The following is a 23,003-nucleotide window of genomic DNA, read 5'->3' on the forward strand; positions in this document are numbered from 1 at the left end:
CATATTGCATTAATGTGGTATATATTTGGTAAAATTGATGGATCAATATTGCTAGGTTATTATCAGTTAAGGTCTATAGTTTACGTTGAGATTCACTCTTTGTGCTGTATAGCTGGATAGCTTTTGACAAATGTGTAATGCCACATTTTCACCATTACCATATTGTATAGAATAGTTTCCCTGCCCTAAAAATCTCCTGTGCTCCACTTGTTCATCCATCCCTACCTTGTTCCCTCAAAATCCCTGGCAACCATTGATATTCTTATTGTCTGTATAGTTTTGCCTTTTCTAGGATGTCATATATTTAGAATCATACAGTACTAGCCTTTCTGGACTGACTTCTGTCAATCAGCATTATTTATTTAAGGTTCCTCCGCATCTTTTTCTGGCTTAATAGCTCATTTCTTTTTATCACTGAATAATGTTCCATTGTATGGAGTACTACGGTTAATCTGCTCACCTTTTGAATTATCTTGGTTGCTTCCAATATTTTGGCAGTTATGAATAAAAGTATTATAAACATTATTGTTCAGGATTTTGTATGGACATAAGCTTTCAGCTCATTTGGGTAAATACCTAAGAGCGTTGAGTTGGATCGAATGGTAAGCCTATGTGTAGTTTTGTAAGAAAGTGCTAAATTGTCTTCTAAAGTGACCGTACCATTTTGCATTCCCACCGGCAACGAATGAGGGTTCCTGTTGCTCTACATTCTCACCAGCATTTGGTGTTCATGTTTTGGGTTTTAACTTTTCTAATAAGTGTGTAGAACAGCGTTCAATAAGTTGTTTTAATTTTCATATTCCTGATGACACATGATAATGGAACATCCTTTCATTGCTTAATTTGCCATCCATATAACTTCTTTGGTGAGGTGTCTGTTCAGAAATTTGCCAGTTTTTAATTGGGTTGTTTATTGAGTTTTAAAAGTTCTTTATATATTGTGAACACAATTCTTTTATTAGATATGTGTTTTACAAATATTTTCTCTTAGTCTATGGCTTGTCTTTTTATTTTCTAACAGTGTCTTTCATAGAGCAGGAGTTTTACATTTTAATGAAGTTCAACTTATTATTTTTTTTCATGGATTGTGTCTTTGATATTGTGGGTTTTTTTTTTTTTTTTTTTGCGGTACGCGGGCCTCTCACTGCTGTGGCCTCTCCCGTTGCGGAGCACAGGCTCCGGAGCGCAGGCTCAGAGGCCACGGCTCATGGGCCCAGCCGCTCCGCGGCATGTGGGATCTTCCCGGACTGGGGCACGAACCCGTGTCCCCTGCATTGGCAGGTGGACTCTCAACCACTGCGCCACCAGGGAAGCCCTGATATTGTGTTTTAGAAATCCTCTTCATGCCCAAGGTCATCTAGATTTTGTCCTGTATTATCTTCTAGGAGTTTTATGGTTTTTCATTTTACATTTATGCTTATAATACATATCAAGTTAAATATATGTGAAGGGTAGAAGGTCTGTGTCTAGATTAACATTTTTTTGGAGTGTGGATGTCCAGTTATTCCAGTGCCAGTTTTGGAAAGACCATCCTTTCTCCTTTGAACTGCCTTTGCTCTTTCATCAAACATTAGTTGACTATATTTGTGTGGACCTATTTCTGGGCTCTCTATTTTTCCATTGATCTATTTGTCTATTCTTTTGCCAATACCATGCTCTCTTGATTACTATAGTAAGTCTTAGAAGTTGTCAGTTCTCTTACTTTGTCCCACTTTAGAATTGTGTTGGGTATTCTGTGTCTTTTGCCTTTCCATAAAAGCTTTGGAATCACTTTATTGATACCCACAAAATAACTTGCTGGGATTTTGATTGGGATTGCATTGAATCTATAGATCAAGTTGGAGAGAACTGACATCTTAATGACACTGAGTCTTCCTATCTATGAACATGAAATGTCTCTCCATTTATTTAGATATTTAATTTCCTTCATCAGTATTTTGTAGTTTTCCTTATATAGATCATGTACATATTATGTTAGACTTATACCTAAGTATTTCATTTTTTGTAATGAAATAATGTAAATGTAATGTAAATAGTGTTGTATTTTTCAATTCAGATTACATGTGTTCATTGCTGATATATATAAAAATGATAGAGTGTTGTATATTAATCTTCTATCCTGCCACCTTGCTATAATCTCTTATTAGTTCCAGAATTTTGTTGTTATTGATTCTTGGGAGTTTTCTACAGAGACCATCATGTCATCTCTGAACAAAGCTTTATTTCCTTCTCCCCAGTCTAGGAATTCCATGTACTATTGAATGTGAGTCGTGAGAGGGGGCCTACTTGCTTTCGTCCTAATTTAGAAAGCATTTAAGACTGATGTTAGATGCAGGTTTTTGCATACATTCTTTAACAAGTTGAGGAAGTTTCTTTCTACTACTTTGCTAAGAGTTTTTACTATGAATGGATGTTGGATTTTTCCACATGCTTTAAAAAAATCTGTTGATATAATTAAAATTTTTCTTTAGTCTGTTGATTGCATTAATAATTGACTTTTTTGAATATTTAACAAACCTTGCATACCTAGAATAAATTCCACTTGATTATGGTGTATAAATCTTTTTATACATTGTTGGGCTTGATTTGCTAATACTTTGTTGAGGATGTTGGCATCTATGTTTATGAGAGAGTTTTCCTTTCTTGTAATGTCTTTGGCTGGTTTTGGTGTTCGGCAGATGGTGGCCTCATAGAATGAGCTTGGAAGTGTTTCCTCTTCTATTTTCTGGAAGAAATTGTAGAGTACTGCTCTCATTTCTTCCTTAAATGTCTGATAGAATTCAAGAGTGAAACCATCTGGGCCTGGCGTTTTCTGTTTTTAAAGTTTATTACTTATTGATTCAATTTCTTTAATCTATGTAGGTCTTTTCAGATTATCTATTTCTCCTTGTATGAGTTTTGGTAGATTGTGTCTTTCAAGGAGTTGATACATTTTACCTAAGTTATCAAATTTATGGACATAGAATTGTTTACAATATTCTTTTATCATTCTTTTAATGTACCTGAGATCAGTAGTGATAGCTCCTTTTTCATTTCTGATATTAGTAATTTGTGTTTGCTCTCTTTTTTAGTTTTTTCTCTTGGTTAGCCTAGCTAGAGGTTTGTCAATTTTATTGATCTATTCAAAGAACCAGCTTTTGGTTTTATTGCTTTTTCTCTATTGATTTCCTGGGTTTGATTTTATTTATTTATGATCTAATATTTATTATGTCCTTTCTTTGTGCTTACTTTGGATTTAATTACTCTTCTTTTTCTAGTTTCCTAAGGCTAAATTAGATTACTGATTTTAGATCTTTTTTCTTCAGTAATACATGCATCCAATGCCATAAATTTCCATATAAGCAATGCTTTTGCTGCATCCCACAAATCTTGATAGTTTGTCTTTTCATTTTCATTTATTCAAAATATTTAACAAATTTTCTTGAGACCTCTTTTTTGACTCGTGTTATTTTGAAGTGGTATTTAATATTGAAATATTTTTGCATTTTCTAGCTATCCTTCTGTTATTGATTTCTAGTTTAATTGCATTGTGGCCTGAGAGTATACTTTGTATGATTTTTGTTTTCTTTTAATTTTGTCTACAATGATGGCCAGCCTCATTCACCCAGACACACACAGCAGAATCTTCATATACAGCACAATTAACTGGCCATTATGGCCATTAGGAGACTGTGCCCCACCCCTGGAAGTGCTGCTGTGCAGCCTGCATAAGCATCTACCACTGAGCAATAGTGACAGTGACAGGCAACATGGACACAGGTGCTACCCTGTCGCTGAGCAACCTCCTAATCTGGCCCACCTTCCTGTCAAGTTGGGATTCTGGAGTACAACCCCATTACTCCCACCGATCCCCAGGGCCTCAAGCATCTATGCAAATGTAACCATGTTTATGCAAATTGGAATGTCAAGCCCAGAGGCATCCAGAAGTCACCCCCACCTGACTATTTGCTTGGATTCCCCACCATTTTTGTTCTTGCTTGGCTCTGGGGGTTGGTGAGGGCAGAATGGGGAGACTCCCTTTGGCATCTTCCTACTGGAGTGGACACCTAACTAGGCCTTCTGATATTCCAAAGGCATGTGGGATTCTCCAGGGTATGGAGGAAACCCCAATCCCCATCCTGATTCATTCCCAGATCCCTGGATGGTTTGGGGTACCCCTCTCCATGGATCATGGGGAGCAGAAGGTGAGGACACAGGGGACTTCCCAGCAAGGTGGGGGTCTCCCTACACCTGCCCATGACCCCTTTGAGGAAGGCATTGTTAAATGAGCCTGCCTGGAGAACCAGCCCTGAGGTTCTATGATCAGGCCCAGACCCTGGCTGTGAGGGCAGCAAGTTTGTCCAGCGAGCCAAAGTCTGTCCAGGGCCCCAAAGTTTCCACTAGGACTTGGTGTGCCTTGCGAGGGGCAAGCATCTGAGATCTCTGTGTGGCGACTCTGTTGATGCATAAAAAAACAGCCACCCGCTGGTGAGGATTATGAATCAGCCAAAATGTGGTCTATTTTGGTGAGTGTTCCATAAGAGCTTGAGAAGGATGAATATATATTATGCTTTTGTCGGATGAAGTATTCGAAAACCATTTGAATGATGGTGTTGGCCAGTCTATGTATGCCTCTTTCTCTGTTTATTGTGTATGGACACTAAACTTAAACTTCTATCGATTTTTCCTTTTCTTTTAGTAGTAGATTTTTATTAATTATGACTACCTTTTACCTTTACTCCATATGGTTTATTTTTGGTGAGAAACCTTCCCTGAAGTTGGTGGCAGTTCTTGCAGAGCTAGCTTCATGATACCTGTGTTGTCACACAGGACCCCGTGTTCAGAAGGGCTTCACATTTGGTTTCAGGCTCTATTGTTCCTGTCTTTAAATTCTTAATAATTTTGTCTTTGAACTTGTGACTTGTAAGTGATGTCCAGCTAGACAGTGAAGCATGCCCGTGAGCAGAGGAGATAAGCACAATATGCGTATCTTCCTTTCTTTGCCACTTCATCACATACAGCCTTCAAGATGCCCTGTAAGCACAAAATTTTGGTGGAGCAACAATGTGTAGAGTTTTAGCAAGACTGAAAGGGAATACAAGTTAAGCACATTCCATAGAGTTAGCAGGGGTATTGAGGGGCCAGAGAAGCCATGTTTTCCTTTGTGATAGGAACTTCAAACAGAAAGAAGGCAATGGCATTCTAGAAACAAATAGCCAAGGAACTCTATCACATCCTTTCTTACTCTTGCTGTCCCTCAGATTACCCAAAGGAAAAAGAAAAGAAATGATGACACAGAGGGAAAGGCAAACATAGGGCAATCCATTGTTCTTTTTCTTCTTGGTCTTTTCTGATGGTAGAGAATGTCGGTAGAATATGTACCTGTACAGAAGCAAAATAAAAAAAAACAGTGGAGTTGGTTTTGTACATAATCTTCAGCATTTGGTAAAAAGAAAAAACGTATGTTTGTATGAGCTATAAATTGCATATTGTAATTTCAGTGACTTATCTTGCCCTTGTATTCACATTGAAAAATGCTATTGAACAACATAAAGGCAAAGGTTGTAATTCATTGTTAATTTTTTATTTAAATTTTTCATTTTTCTTTAACTACTATAACAATAAATAGCAAATGAAAAAGCACCATGACAATTTAAGAGAAACACCATGAAAAAAAGAAAAGTATATTTTAGGACCTTTAACTGCACCTTTTTCCTGTTTTTTGCACAAGGGCCTGCATTTTCATTTTGCACAGGGTCCTGCAAATAATGTAACCAGCCCTGAACTTTTAAAGGAAACATATTTATTATATACAACAAAGGAGTTAGTAGTAGTGAAATGAAGATTTCATTAAAACGTTTGCTGAGATTTATGATTTAACACGGTAACAGCAGCTGTGCAAGAAATTACAAAGAAAATGATAGACTTCTTTGACAATTCAAAATTTAAAACATTTGTACTTGAAGAAAAACATAAAATTAATGATAAATTGGTAAGCTACTTGTAAAAATGATAGGTAAAGGATTAATAATTTTTCTATAAAATGAGTTTTTCCAAATCAACAATATAAAACATCCTGGTGGACAAATTGGCAATACTTATCAACAAAGAATTCATAAAAGAAAAATACTAAGCATCATAGAAAAAATATAACTTTACTAATAATAAAATACTGAAAAAATTTTAACAAATATATATATTTTTAATACTAAGTTGACATTGGCTGACGTGCAATGAAGTAATCATACGCGCCATTGCTTGGGGACAAAGCCAACTTAGCAAAGATTCATTATAGGATTGTTTTGCAGTGAGTGTGTTTAGATCCCATAGTTAATTTCTAGGACTTTTGTCTAAGCAAATTATGAGAAATGTGTTGAGGATTTTTGTATAAGGCTGCTGATTTTTTATTTTTCAGTAATATAAATAAGGTATGGTGGTGTTTTTAAAATAAGTCCCCAAATGTTTTAACCCCTCTCTCCAAAATGTGAAGCCTATTGAGTGAGAGCAGGACTTAGTGACTCACTTCTGAGTAGAACATGGTGGAAGTGATGGTGTGTGACTAGGTTATAAAATGCATCACTGTTTCATCCTTGCTGGATCTCTGATTTTATTTGCTCTGGGGAAGACACTCAAGCAGCCCTGTGGAGAGGCCCAATTGGCAAAGAACTGAAGTGTTCAGCCAGGAGCCCTGTGAGTGAGTCTTAGAAGGGAATCTTCCAACTCAACAGGTCCTCTAGCAGATTGGATGCAACTTGAAATGTCAGTGGTAGGTGGGCTGCTGTCTGGAATCTTTGCCAGGATCCCATCGGTGAATCACAGAGAAGATTATTATAACGTTGGAACAAAGCTTTGCCATTTTCTATGACAGAAACATCTTCTCTCCTATTGAGAAACATCTTTTGGTTTGCTACCAAGTTTTAGCAGAGACAGAACACGACGACCAACCACCAAGTTACCATGTAACCTGAGCTGCCCATCACAAACTGATGTTGTTTGACTCACCAAGCTGTAAATCTGGGGACAAGCAGCAGCATATATTATCAAGTGGGAGGGGTATATACCAGATTAGGCTCAAGTGGTTCCTGAAGGCACAGTAAGTTGCATGAATGGTCCAAATCTCCATGGCCTTTACCTCTACTACATTGCCTTCCTTCTCCCAACCTTCTCAACCTGTGGTCTCATAGGGAATTTTCTATGACCAATTGACTATGGAAGAAAGAGATTGGGCCTGGCTTTACCAATAGTTCTGCAAAATATACAAAGGCGAGTGGCAGCATCATGACCCTGAAAGATGGTGATAAAGGACAAACTTCAAACTGCTTATGTTTCTTAAAAGCAGAGATTATCAGAGTTAAGGGTATGTATAGTTCTGGACTGGGCTAAAGGGTTGGCTGGATAGTCAGGGATGTGGAAAGAATATAATTAGCAGATTGATGACAGGATGTATGGGGAAAAGAAGTAGATAGACTTATCTGATTGGGCACCCAGCATGAAGATATTTGTGTCCCATGTGAATGCTCACCAAAGGTTGACCCCAGCAGAAGGGGATTTTAGTAATAAGATAGATAGGATACCATGTTTTGTGAATGTCAATGAGCCTTCTTCCCTATCTACTCCTGCCACCTACCGATTGAGCTCAGGAAAAAGAGGCTATGGTGGCAGAAAGGGAGGTTATGCATGGGCTCATCAACATGAACTTTCACTCCCCTGGGCCAGCCTGGCCAGAGTCATTGCTGAGTACCCAACTGCCTTCTAATTTGCCTTCCCTGCTGGCAATTCTTCTGCCCAAACTATTAACACCATCTATGGGCTTACAGAGTGCCTTCTCCGTCCACATGGTCATGGCGTTGCTCATGACCAGGGAAATCCCTTCACAGCAATGGGCTCAAGCTCATGGACTTCACTAATAGTACCAAGTTGCCCTGAAACAACTGATGTGACGGGTTGATGGAATGGCCTTTGAAGGATTCAGTTGTGGCACTGGCTTGAGTATAATATCTGTGGGGCTAGGACAGTGTCTTTCAGGATGTGGCATATGCTCTAAATCAGCGTCCAGTATTTGGTACTGTTGTTTCTCCCATAGCCAAGATTCATGGGTCCAGAAATCATGGGACTGAACTTTGGGCTCTGCTTGCTAGAGTTTGTAATTCTAAAGGGAGGAATGCTTCCACTAGGTGAGATAATTCCATTGAATTGGAAATTGAGACTGTTATCTGACCACTTTGGGCATCTCATGACATTGACCCAACAGAAAAGGAAGGGGATTACTGTATTGGATGGGGTAAATTTTCCTGATTATTAAGGGGAAATTTGTTCCTGCTGCATAATGAGGATAAGGAGTATGTCTGGAATGCAGGAATCCCTGACCCCTGACCTCTTTCTTCCTTTTTAATTTGAATGCTTGCTCTTGTGAAGATGATGCTTGTGCCTTCTGCTTTGTCGTTAGTTTTGTTTTGTTTTTTACTTTTTTCACCATTTATTAAGTGTACAGTTTGCTGAATATAGACTTACATTCATTCATTTTGCAATTATTGAATGAATAATGAACTGGGAATTTAGAGTCAGAAATTACTCAACACAGTGGAATGAATCAAGATGTGTTTCTCTAAAATCTCAATTCATAATTTTCCTTTATAACTAGCAATCTATTTCCAGACTAAGAAGATAAAATGATCTATGAGCAGTCACTCCCTCCCATGATCATTTTAATTCTGTACACATTCTTCCACATTTTGATCTTTTTTTGTTGCCCTCAGTGCTCCTTTCCTTTATCTCTACCTTAGCAGTGTGCTGGCTGAACAAATTGCTTCTGGCTGTTAAAAGGAATAGACAAGGCTGCTTTTTGTCATGATTAGCTTTGGGGATTTATGAGGGAAGTTGCTCACGAAGTGTGAGCAGAAATCATCCACTGCCCATATGTTGCTGGTCCTGATAACATGTAAAATCTATGGGGTAAATCTGCACAATCAAGCTTGCATAACTATAAGAACACTTCACTTGAAGGTTGGAGATTTTGTTTGAAGTCCTCTGGTATTTTTCTTACCAATGATTTAAACTCCAAAGAAGTTACCATCATATATCTTTCATTGTCTTGGAAAATATTTCAAAATGAGGTGAAAGCAGAAAGAATTCAATGGATATGGTGAGAGTGAGTTGGAAAATTCGAATCCAGTTCAGTTTTCAGAAAATGCATAAGATAGATCAACTTGGGTGAGGTGGTACTTAGGATATAAGGAAATAAATGGTACTGATTTGTTGTTGGTGCTAAAGGTTTTATTGGCTTCATTCTTAAGTATGGATGATGTTCTGTTATTTATACCTTATCATATCTCTTAAAGGTATTTCAAGGAAAAAGTCTGACACAAGTCCTACAGGCAAAGTATTCTATTCCCATTTTGAAGAGGTGAAACTACTGAAGTTCAGAGAGCTAAAACTACTGAAGTTCAGAGAGCTAAAAGTCCCATAGGTGACAGGATGGGACCCAGAATCCAGATTCTTTCCACCTGTGTCCATGCTTTTGGTGGCTAGTTACATTTACACTTCTTTGATAGCTTGTCTGTGATCATTTCCTAGGTTCTCACATTCTGAGTGATTTCTGGCACATACGCCACTTCAGAAGGTACAGAACAGAGTGACTATGGACATAAGAATAGGGATAGATGATAGGGAAGCTTGTTGAGAAATGGATGGAGCCCAAAATAGGGGAGTCGTCCATTCCTGTTCTCTCAGGAAAAGCCAAAGTAGTGGTAGGTGAACTAGTGTCTGAAACATGTAGGCCATTTTCAGTTCCTTAATTGTACCTAAATTCACTTCCTGTATGGTTTTGACATGAGAGGTTGGTTTCTTTTGAGTTTACAACACTGTCACCTAGTTCTAAAGAAAACAAGTATTTGAGTTAGTGATCTTCAGGTAGATGATGTATATCCTACACACAGAGACCAATAAGATAGGGAAAGACACGAGACTAAAAGAGAATAAGAGAATACATAAACTTTACAAACATTGTAGACTTCATTTAAACAGAAAATGTTGATTAGCTTATGAGTAATTTTGCAATATAACATCTAACCAAATCATATTTTCAAACAAATGGTTGACTAGAGAAACAAAATGTAAATATCAACCTCATTATTTGGACTCCTTTGAGAATAATGTATAGCATAGAGAGAGGCACTATTATATAGCAGCTCAAGAACTCAGCCTCAAGAACCACAATGGATAATGGTTTGAATATAGGCTTCACCACTTAACACTTGTGTGACCTTAAGTAAGTTATTCACCTTTCTAAGGTTCATTTTCCTCATCTGTGAAATGGGAATGATACCTGCAACTGCCTCTTAAGTTTGGTGTGAAGATTAAGTGACAGCTTGCCTTAAACGTAAGCTTTTATTACATTATATTTACTTTTTGTGGCTCATGGAACGTACTCTTGGCAAGTATTAGGAATATATTTATTCCCTTTGTGAGTGCAAAACCAAATCAGATGCTATGAATGTATGTATCACAGAAGGTGAGAGCAGAGCTGTCAGAAGGGTTGGCTTGATTAATGTTTGGGAGTTTGCAGGGCAGGTGCGTCCAAATACGCAGAAAGGGATGGAGAAGGATGGTGAGGAAGTGATTAACAAAATGTGCATATTCAGCCTAGTGGACTAGGCTGAATATGGATGGAAGTGAAGCCCTTCACAAGGTGAGATACAGGAGAAATCAGAGAAGTTCAGAGACTGGATCAAACGCTAGGTGGAGATTGGAGGTATGGGAGGTGAGAGCTGGAAAGACAGGAGATTATGCTGAGCAGGCTGAATACGGGGGCATATGCTTTTCAAAGGTGGAACAGTTGTGAATAATGACAAATTCCAAGTTGTGGTCATGCTGAAAAGAAGGGGAGAAGGGGATAATTGGAATGAATTAATATTGGAAGGTCAAATAACCATGAAGCCAAGGTGACAGATGGGTGATTTACATATTCACAGATGTCCCCAAAATGATGGCAGAAGATGGCTTGGAAAATGAGCGGGAGGTGGAAAACTAATAGCAGTGAGGAAGGGTAAAGGGTGTACTAGCCAGGCAACTCAGATCTCCATGGAAGAGGGGTTATTGCAGGAAATTCAGTCAATATTTAGTAGCTAGAAGACAAGTGACACAGAGAGGCTGCGACTTGGGACCTGGGACCTGGGACCCTTTACTGCAGTGCTTGTACCCGGACAAGCGTGTCTGCAAGCAACAGAATACAAAGAAGCTACAAGGGATAAAAATCACTGCACACGTGCGCAGTTGGGGGAAAGTATGAACAAGATACAGAAAGGCCAGAAACAATTGACACTTTTGATGTGCTGGGAGCAAAAGCAAGGCACTGCACATGATCCCTGCACACAGCACCACCAAGGGGGTGGGAAGACCACCTAAGCCACACCTTTAGCCCAACCCCCTAATCTGCCCCTGCCCTCAGGCCATTTAAGGAACCGACCCAGGAGTAAGGGCATCTGTTACTTGTTTTTTCTCCCTTGAGTCCCAGTAAAGCCTTGTCTGAATTCCTTATCTGGCCTCTTGTCAATTTCTATTGCTTCTAGAGTCCAAGGACCCGAGTCAGTAACAACCACCCCTTGTCCTGAGGCATTTCAGATTTCTGAGAAAGAGTCTGCACTTGAAAGAGGTTGCAGGAGAGCCGTGTTTGGAGGGGGAAACCAAGTGTAAGAGAAGACTAGGAGGCTCAGAGGGTGGAGGCTGATGAGTCTCACCTGACTGCATTAGAATCGCCCCCAGGGCTTTTAAAAATCACCCAGGTCTGAGAGGAGTTGCCAATACTCTGTAATGATCTCTATGGGAATAGAATTTTAAAAAGAGCAGATGTATGTATCACTGATCCACTTCGCTGTACAGCAGAAACTAACACAACGTTGTAAATCAACTATACTCCAATAAAAATTTAAATTTTATATATATATATTATATATATATATACACTACAGGAAAAATTTTTAAAAATCACCCAGGTCTGGGCACTTCCCCAAACCAATGGAGTCTAATTCTCACAGATTGTGGGTGTCAGCTGTATTTTGTAAAAGTTCAGAGTGACTTAATGGGATGTGAGCAGTCGCTTAGGTCAAGAATGAGTCAGCTGGGAGGAAGAACGGAGTAGAAAGAGGGGGATGACCTAAGGGACTGGCATTTGAAGCTGCAGTGGGCATGGGAAGCATGGAATTAACTGTTCTCTGGATGCAGAATGAGGCTTCGTGTCCACACAGCTTCCTGGGAGCTTTCGTTACTCCCAGAGTGGAAATTGTGTGGGTGAGAAGTGAAGAAAGCAACAACTGCCGTGGGGAAATCCTTGGGATGAAAGGTCAGAAACTATTTATTTACATTTGTCTCCTCCACGCTCACATTCTCTCTCTCTCTCCCAGTTTCTCTCTCTAAAGCCCAGAGGTCGGTGGAACATCACTGCCCTGTGAAATAAAAGCAGCTTATTTAGCTTAGGGTCACTGATGACGGTGGATCCCACGTCCTGTGCACAATTCCCTTTCTTACTGTTCTCAGAGACAAGGCCCAGCCCCTTCACCAGTTTTCTCAGCATCTCTTTTCACAGTGCACTGAACTAGGCTTCTAAAGCAGTAGTATTGGGATTTAAGTGACCTGGATGGCAGATGGGACTCCTGGCAGGAGAGGCTTCAAGATGCCCTCTACTTCCCAGAGCCGTGGACACACCCCAAACCGGGAGGGAAACAATGCCAGGTAGCTCTTGGGTCACTTTAAACCCTTTGTTCAGAGTCCTAGGCACCGACACCCTTCTAGCTAATCAAGCATTTTCATTCATGTAGCTGTACATATAGCTATACGTGTATAGCACATCTCTCTAAAAAATCTACCTTGGCCATAAAATTCTTATGCCCTGAATAATCATAAAAAAAGCTAGCTAGAATATATATATTTCCTTTTTTCCCCTGGAGCTATTTTATTCTAAATAAGGCCTAGTGAGTACAAAGGTCAAAGTACCCGTATGGCTGCATCTTTCTGATTATGACCAGGGTCCCACACTGGAATCCAGCTAAAGAGCATGGATTCTGACCAGGCCCTAGGATTGTTCCGGGAAGCACTTATTTTATATCTTATCTGTATAAATTTTTCTCTTGGATAAATCCAGTAAGGAAAGATTCTGAAATTTTTTTATTAATCATGTATCAGTAAAATGTTTTAATTTAAACATAGGATAATTAGGAGTAGGTAATAGCTGCACAAACTTGATAAGGAGTAAAAATTCTCTGAATACATTTGAAGCAAATTATACAAATAGAACATGTAGGAAGTCTGAACTAAGGACCATAGAAAGAGGTCTCTTGGTCACTTCAGAAAGTGCATTAAACTGTCAGTACAGCGATTCCGTTCTTGAAAAGGTAATTATGGCCTAGAAATGCTAAATGAGAATTCCAAATGTAGGAAACACTTGGCACCTTTCCCGTTAAGTACTCAAAATTGTCAAATCTCTCCGTGCTCAGTTCTGCTTCTGTAATTAAATAAGGCAACATACATGGAGAATAATCAAAGGATGCCAATAAAGGACAAGGTAAACAATAAGGAAGTTAACAACTTGATATTATTTATCTGAGGGAAGACGACATAAGAGGTATGATAGAGTCATCAGTTTGCTGGAAAAGAAAGCCCTTTGTCAAAAATAAAACCATGTTATAATGGGAAAGAACACTGAATTTCAGAGCCAAACAAGCATGGAGTACAATCCTGGCTCTCCTACTGTATGACTTTGAGAAAGGAACTTGACGTTTCCTAGTTTCTTCAGCTCCAAATGGGGATAAAATGCAACCCGCTATGCATTACTCTAAGGATGAGATTAAATCATGTAAGTAAAACACCTAGCAAAATATCTGGTAGAGAGCAATAGTGGGGTGACAAGGATAAACTAATAAAGCCTGATAGTGATGTTGACATTCATCCTGGTGGTCCTGGATGGACAGTGGTTAACATGATTTCTGAAGCTATGTTGCCTGGGTTCAGATTCCAGCTAAACCTTGTCCTAGCTGTGGGACTGTGGGCTATTTAAATTCTCTCATTTTTGTCATTTCTTAACCCAACATTGTCTAAAGATTTTGTGAGGATGACATTAGTTAATGTGTTAAATGTTTAGAATAGTTCCAGAGACTTTTCTGTCTCTTCTGCTTTCTTTATCCCTTTGTCTTCCCCTTTCTCCTCTCCCTTTTTTTTATAATTAATATAGTTCATGGGCAATACTTTTGATATTTCTGATAAGTTGTAAGCACGAATATTGAATCACAGCAAAAAGTGCATGAATACTCGTTTCATCTATCTGGCCAGTCCTTCTTTCTTCCCTTCCATTCCACGTGCTAATCCCAAGAGCACTTCCTAATGAAACTTCTGCGTGCTAATCTCCATCTAGAGTCTACTTTCTGTGGAATGCAGCACGGGACAATCACCACCACTATCCTCCCATCAATAATAACATCTTAACAATGATAATAATAACAAACATTTGAATATTTATTAAGTGCTGAACACTATACTAAATCCTTCATGTGTATTATCTAAGATAATGTTCAAGAGTTAGGTACCATTAGTGCCTCCATTTTATATATACGGCAACTGTGGCTCAGGGACGTTAAGATATTTTCCTTGATTACCTAGCTGTGAAATGGTGGAGCCAGGATTTGAAAGCATGAAGTTCAGCTCCTAAGATGTCACACTTGACCATGATATTATGCTGTCATTTAGCAGGTGCTCAATAAATATTTGTAGAATATTTTGAGGTGATTTGGGTTTTTCATGGAGTTGGTTACAGAATCCTCTCATTGTGACACGTTCCTGCCCAGAATGGACCCGTTATTGTTGATAATAAATGCAAACAATTGGGTGAATGGGTAGTAAAAATGGGAAGAGAAGCAGAGAAATGTCAAGTCGAGACATTTCTCTAGGGGAATGTTTTGCTCAGAAGATAAGTATGTTTAAGGAATGTTAAATGCACAATACGCGTATAAAAATATGCTCAGTGTCCCAAGTAATTGGTGAGATACCCATTAAAACGACACTGAGATATGATCAGATTCACACAATTTGTAAAGAGCTGATAATGTCAATGTTGGCAAAAATATGGGAAACTGGACATTACCATCCAGTACTGATTAGTTTTAGTCAGTACTTTGGACAGCCATTTTTTTTTTTTTTTTTATTCGGTACGCGGGCCTCTCACTGTTGTGTCCTCTCCCGTTGCGGAGCACAGGCTCCGGATGTGCAGTCTCAGCGGCCATGGCTCACGGGCCCAGCTGCTCCGAGGCATGTGGGATCTTCCCGGACCAGGGCACGAACGTGCGTCCCCTGCATCGGCAGGCGGACTCTTCAACCACTGCGCCACCAGGGAAGCCCTTGGATAGCCATTTGACACTAATAGCTTTGCAGTTAAACTCAAATAATTAGAGAAATTCTTAAACACATGCATTTAGAGGAAAATATAAGGATGCTCCAGCAGCATTGTTTGTGAAAGTATTTTTTTTTATTTTTTTGCGGTACGCGGGCCTCTCACTGTTGTGGCCTCTCCCGTTGCGGAGCACAGGCTGCGGATGCGCAGGCTCAGCAGCCATGGCTCACGGGCCCAGCCGCTCCGCGGCATGTGGGATCCTCCTGAACCGGGGCATGAACCCGCGTCCCCTGCATCTGCAGGCGGACTCTCAACCACTGCGCCACCAGGGAAGCCCTGTGAAAGTATTTTTTAAATGTTCGAATATCTATCAGTAAGGGCATGAAGAGTATGTTCTGGTGGCATATTTATTTCACAGGATGTTCATACAGTATTTTAAATGAATGAATCCATTCTATATGAATAAACATGGATAGATTTGAAAATATAGGATTGAAAGAAAAAAGCAAGTTTCAGAATGTTCAATACAGCATGACATCATTTATGTTTTTAAAAAATCAATATGTGTATATTGTTAATGGATACAGATGTGAGGTGAACGTATACCTTGTAGACTTTATATAGAAAATCTGTGACTGTGTTTATCTTGTTGGAGGGAAAGAGAGATGGTGTGTGGAACAGAACCGGTGAGAGAAATAGAGGAAACAGTGTTTCCTTCAAGTTTTATTTCTTAAACTATGATAACAAAAAAGACCTAAGGCACATATTTTTAAAAATCAACATATTCTGTTTTGGGACAATGGGTTCTTACCTTTGTACTTTGTTATATTTTATTTATGCTTTTCAAAATACATAACAGTAAAAATAACAGTAAAAGAGAGAGCATGTGTGTAATTTTCCTAGTGAATTACTTTGTGAAGTGAAAGCTAATCTAAATGTAACTATTTAAATAGAATCTAGATATGGACGTTATTTCTAGGTGAACTTTAAAGTATAAATATATTGTGTACTGAAACTCTAGGGAATTTCCTTCTTTGAAAAAGGATTGTTTGTTTCCTAGGGGATAGTTTAGAGGTGGCCTCTCCTGGTGTGGAGAGAATGGGATGGACCAGGGGTACCTAAACCTGGCTGATCTTCAGAATCACCTGGGGGTCCTTTGCTATGCAAAAAGGTTAGCCACACCCCAAGTTTATGTGTTCTCTGGGGGTGGAGCCCAAAGATTTGTTCCCTTTCTTTTTGTCCTCTTTGAGAACTCCCAGCAGAGTCTGGTAATTAGCCCGGCTTGGAAATCTATCTCCAGATGTCCTCGTGAGTTTCCTGCCTCCCGATTATTTTAAAGATTAATTAGTTTAGTTTGGGAATGGAGGTGGTTGTTTCTGAGCCAGCGACTGGAAGGGGAGCAATAGCAAATGTTTCCAGTTTATAAAGTGGGCATATCGTCCAACAGAGACCCCACTGGGCAGATCCCTCTTTACCCTATAAATCAGTCTGGGTTTAAGATGGCCCAGGGTGCTTAAAAAACAGATACTTCCAGCATCCTCTTTTATATAAAATCTTGAATGCTTTTCTCACTTTGTAGGTTGCTTAGTCGTTATTTTCTCTTTTAACTCCAAGAATGCTACAGACAGTTGAATATCAGTAAGAGCGTTAAAATTTTGACTTCCTGGAAAATAAATATGATTGAAGTTCTATTTGTATGAAGCTCCTTGTCAGTACAAAAAGTAACTAGTAAGTACCAATCTTTGATTCTGAATTGCAATGTTCTTTGTACTCCACTGGCAGGTGAATATAACCTCCACCCGCACACACAAAATAAAAGCAGGGTAATGATTTGTGTCTGTGAGGCATTTTCTTTTTGAGAGAGGGCTCACTATAAATCCTTCTGTGCATTATTGGAGGAGTTATATGTCTTCCAGTGCTTGAGACTATAAATACATGGATCGTAAAGGGAGTGCCTCCTGACAGAGACTTCTCATCTGTATCTGGTCCATAGGGCTTTTCTAGGGGCCGGAAAAATGGAGGACAGAGAAAACACAATATCAGACAAGTTTCCTTGTGGAAGCATTTTATGTTTACTGGTTTTTAAAGACTACTTCCCAGGAAGTGGCCTAAATTTCTACTACTAGTTTTTCAACATGAAAAGTTAGAAGTAGCAGGTTACTATTAAGAATGATTGTTTTGGTGTTCTCTATTACTTGTGTCCTCCAATCTGGACACAGATTCTCCTTTCTGCTCTGACCCTGGGCCTTTAGCCCATGCTGATCCATATACCCTCCACCTCCTCCACATCCAATAAAAGGCAACTCTAGGAGCCCCAAAGTTTGGGTCCATCTTTCTTTATTCTCACTCTTGTCCCCTGTCTTGCTTCTGTGTTCATTCAGCTCCTGACCTATGACTTGCCTGCCTAAAGCCTAATACTTGGCCCTGAGATCTAATTCTAGATTCAGCGTTTCCAAATTGTCCCCCAAATCTGCTCTTACCCTGTGATCCTACCTGTTCTGTTTTTGGCTCCTCTATACCAACCCAGTGTTGCCTATGCTCCTGTGACTGATCCCTGAAAAGGAGAAGGATCCCTCCACTCTCACCCCCACCCCCGTCCAATGGTAAGGGTGGATGCTTTCTTGTCCAATATTGGTCTGATGGTCTAAGTAAGAGTTTGCATCAGTCCTCCAGTTGTATCTGAGTCTGTGTGGTTAGGTTTCTTTTGTAAAATGTTTATTATATTTATTAACAAACACAAGTTCGTGTGCCTGATGCACAGCAATGCCAAACAAACTGAAACTTCAAGTGTGGAGCAGAGAAAGGTTTATTGAAGGACCAAGCAAGGAGAATAGGTGGCTTGTGCTCAGAAAACCCTGAACTCCCCAGAGAGATTTAGCAAAGCATTTTTAAAGGCCAGGTGAAGAAGGGACATCCCAGGGTATGTGATTAGCTCATGCACAATTCTCTGACTGGTTAATGCTGAGATAATGGGGCAGTTAACATTATCGATCCTTAGGTGCCAGAAGGTCGGGGGACTACATTCTCATGATCATCAAGTAGTTAATTTCTTCCATGTAGTGGTTTTTCGGCATCTGAAAAACTCAGGAAATAGTCATCGGATACTATTATCTGAGTACTTCAGAGAGGAGCTCCAGCAGAGGATGGGAGAGGGGTCCCAGGAAGACCCCACAGGGTCCTGCTCAGTTTCATATCCTTGGAGGGCTTCACACGTATTCTTATGATGCTGTTATTCTCAGAACATATTTGAAACACCCCGTTTGGATTGCTTTCTGAACACAGTGCCTTATATAATAAGAACTCAGTTGGTGTTTGTTGGATGAGTCCATTACAAACATGTACAAGAACGTCAATCTTGTTGTTTCATAAGAATACTTCTTATTAGTCAACAGAGCATTTCCCAACTTTTATCACCTTTTTTTGTGCCTAACCTGCATGTCACCAGATGACCATGGAACGTTTAAAAAAATTAAGCGTCCCTTCACCCCAGGCTGAGGATTTACCACTATTGGAGATTGCTAAATGCATGTGGCACAGACTGGGAAGGAGTTTCTCAAACAGGTCATTTGAGCAAATTTCAATTAATTGTGGAATTTCTAGAACTATATGGTCTCCTACCAGGAATTCTTTAAAAGGGATTATGCTCATTTAGTTGATTTTTTTTTAGGGTGTTTTAAAAAATCAGCCATGATATTGTATAGCCACCCTTGTTATGATGAGCTGCCTGGAAGTACTGTAGTCTTGGGCCTTTGTTAAATATAGCATCATTTGATTTTACTTTATGGAACCCATCTAAGCTAGAGAACAATGGCTCCTCAATGAAATCTATAATCCTCATAAAGCTATAATGAGTAACATACTCAAAGAAATAAAGTGGAAAACATTTAACTTTCCTTCTCATTTTCTGCTTTATGGGTTTTAATTTGTTCCTCAAATACTGTACTCACTATGTCACCAACATTGCCTAAGCACTTTTCTCTATTTCAAGTGCCGCACTAGGAACTGGTCATATAGCAATAAATAAAATAGTCCCTGTCTACAGACAGTTGCTTTGGGAAGGATAGACACATAAGAAAATCTGCAAACAGTGGTAGTTACTCTTTTCAGTGTCTGGTCATGAATGCTCTGGGATTACAGAAATGACCTGTCAATTAGGAGACTAAGATGGAATGATTACTTCACAAGAAAAGTGGTATTGATATAGGTCAGAGGTCAGCAAGTTTTTCTGTAAAGGACCAGACAGTAAATATTTTAAGCTTTGTGGCCAGACTGTCTTTGTTCTAACTACTCAATTTGGCAAATGTAGGTGTGAAGGCAGTCAGAGACCATAGGTAAATGGCTGTGTTTTAATAAAACTTTATTCTACAAAAGCAGACAAAGCAGCAGAACAGACATGAGCCATAGTTTACTGACCCTTGAACTAAGTGATGGGGGATAAGTAAGGTAAAGGTATTTCAGGTACAGGGAACAACATGATAAAAGATCCAGAGAGAGAGCCTATGTATCCCTGGGTAATAGGAACATGAAGATAGCCAGAACAGAAAGTGCTGGGAATGAGCTGAATAAGAGTGACTAAGGCTATGTTGTGAAATGCCTCATAGGTCAATTTAAAGGGTTGGATTTTACCCTGTGTGGGGAGTCACAAAATGAGCTTTTGTCTTGTAAAACTGGTATAAATCAACTTGTTCACCTTCAAAAGTCAAATAGAAAGTCTACTCGAAGAAAACACAAGGTGAATACAAATTCTTCTCTTTAACATTTGTAATCATTAGCTGTGGCTAGATTATTGGACACATTACAATCTTTTTTCTTCAGTTGTGTACTATTTTTCCTACACAGCAACTACCAAGAACCTGACAAAGGCAGTACACACATATATCAATGAAACAACCCTTCAGCCTGTTCTGTCTCCAACCAACAACTTGTTTTTGCTGTTTGCCTAGAAATAATGGGACGTTTTGGAGAAAATTACTCCCTCTAATGACTTTTCTATAGAAAGTTTTTAAAAAGCTACTGGAGAGCGCAGTATTTAGATGAAATGCTAAAATAAGTCAGCTACAGAAATGAAAAATTGCCCTGTAGCTTAGTAGATTTTATAATATGACAGTTTGTCTTAAATATAGTTAGGAAAACAATTCTCCAAGAAAAGGAAGATCTCTGATATCGACTATTTAAAATCTGTAATACTAAAAGAATCTTGGAATCTTTTTCTGCTCAGAAATTGGCTGAACTTAAAAGCAACAGTTTGTAAGAGGTTTTAAAGCTAATTGATAGTGTATATATTTAATCATCCCTTTCAAATATATGTATATATTTTTTTATATTTAAATATTTAACTTTAATCATTGAAATATGAAATTATTAATATAATCTCAACATTTAAATATTTATTATTTTAATAATTTAGCCTTTAATATTGTTAATAATTATTTTTATATAATTTTAATTTTAATAATTTTTGTTTCCATGATTTTACAATACTTATTTCTACAATTTTCTAACATAAAAGTAATGCCATGAAGGCATCAGTAAGAGAAATGATCAGGGCTATGGAGAAGCAGTGTCTGTGGAAAGAGCTGTGGGCAGAGTCCAAAGCCTGGAAGCCTAGTGCTGTCTGAGGGCCCGCAAGTCGGGCCGTCTCTCTGAGGGCAGAATGTACTGATTCCTCGATTGCAATGAAATAGAAATCATGAAATGTCGAGAAACTGCTATGGAGGTTGAAGCATCAGGGAGGGCTGGAGGCCTGTGAACACACCTGTTCAGGTACAACCGGCCGACTGCTGGGGAAGCAGAGAGATGGGAAGGCAGGAATGGTCTGATTCCCGTCGTAATCACATCTAGGTAATAAATTAAGGGACCACAGTGACGCTTTATAACAACCCGCTCTTCCTTGATTTGGTACAATGATCACAAGAGTTCTCCCTAATCTATACAGAGACTATACAATATCTAAAAACACATAGTCCTCAAAGAAAGGGAGGTTTCTTGGTAAAGAATATTTAAACACAGTATAAATATCAAAGAAAAATTTTTCATAAGGGATCCTCAGATACTATCAATACATGAGTCTCTTTCATCCCAAGCAAGTTCTTTCTTGGAAGGGACAAAGACATTAGACGCTTTACACAAAAGCAGTAGTGACAGTATTACCAATGCCTTCATCTCCTTGCAAAAAGGAAAAATCTCCTTGCGAAAAGGTGTCAAGAGGGTCTCAGGTCCTTCTGGGGGGTATTTCCCTGGTGTTTCCCATCGAAGTAAGAGAAAACTGAGACTTAGGTCAACATGCAGCATCGAAAACAAAGCGTGAGTGTCTTCAGGTCTGAAGTGGCCCTCAGACATGTCTTCTCTGGGAGTCTTATAATCAAATGGCAGGTGAGCACATGATGAAGCTGTACTTGATGAGCCCATGCTGGCAGAATGCCCATGAGCCAGAAGACTTCAGACAGATTAGAAGGATCTCATCGATCATGAGATCAGTAGGTAGACACAGGACGTTATGGTACATATGCCACACTTTTGGTCTGGCGCAGTGAACAGTGATGGACGGGTCCTTGAAATGGCATGAAGTGTACTTGTCATCTGTTGTGTTTTTGCCTGTCCCCTTGTTTTCCTTTTGGCTACCACTTCTTTGTGTGTTGTCTTGATCAGACTATAAGTCAAGATCCCTGGATAAAAGTTGATGAGGAGATTAAGCAAAGCTAATCAAGCATTCTTTTCCAGAATTTAAGCCCAGAGCAGAGTGATGTAAGAACACAAAATAATTGGAACTAATCATTCCAGTTGAGGAGTAGGTTGACTTCTTTTTTTTAATCTGCTCAAGACCAACAACAACCATAACCCCACAACCAAACAAAAAGCCCCAAATCCACCAATACCACCATCATCAAAAACACTCAAAGTGTTAGCTGACAGCCATGAGGAATTGGCATAAATGTGATGATCCCTGAACCAGAGCAAATGCTGTTCTGTACCATGATGAATGCTAGGACTAGTCGTGTTCTTTCTTTTTGAAAATAATCAAGTCTTTGAAATAACTTCACTTTACAAATCACATCAATGATAAGTTTGTGGTGTTAACTATGAAACCTTGTAGGAATATGATCTTTAAAAAAACAAGCCTGTTACCAAGCTTTGGAAAACACGCATGATCTTTAGCATTAAGTTTTCTGGCCTTTGTCACAACGTGTCAACCCATTCTTACAAGTTTTCTTGTCTTGCAGTACTGCCTGCAAACCCACTGCAAGCCCGTGTCGGTCCATAAAGGCTCCACCACATGGTGGCGCTCTGGTTGTGCCTTTAGTGAAATCGCTGGTGCTTTTTAGGAAAAGGGTTGACAAAACATGAAGTTTAAAACAACCCAAAGCATCCACTCCTCAGCTTTGGATGGTCTTAGGAAAACAAAAAATGTTCTCTTTAGTGTTTTCTCTACCTCATCCCTGTAACGTTCTCCTGTTTAAGAGGCCTGCAGGTGCCCTTGACTTGGGCTCATGTAGCTGCAGCCTCCAGGACCCAAAGGTGGAGACCTAGCGGAAACTGCCTGATTCTGAACAATCAGAGGCTGGTTTGAAGATAATCCTCATCCTTTCTTGCGACTGCTCTCTTTGCCCATTCACAATCCCTGTCATCCTGTCCCAAATGAGTCACTGGGGAA

Source organism: Stenella coeruleoalba (assembly GCF_951394435.1).
Source record: "Stenella coeruleoalba genome assembly, chromosome: 14".
NCBI lineage: Eukaryota > Metazoa > Chordata > Mammalia > Artiodactyla > Delphinidae > Stenella > Stenella coeruleoalba.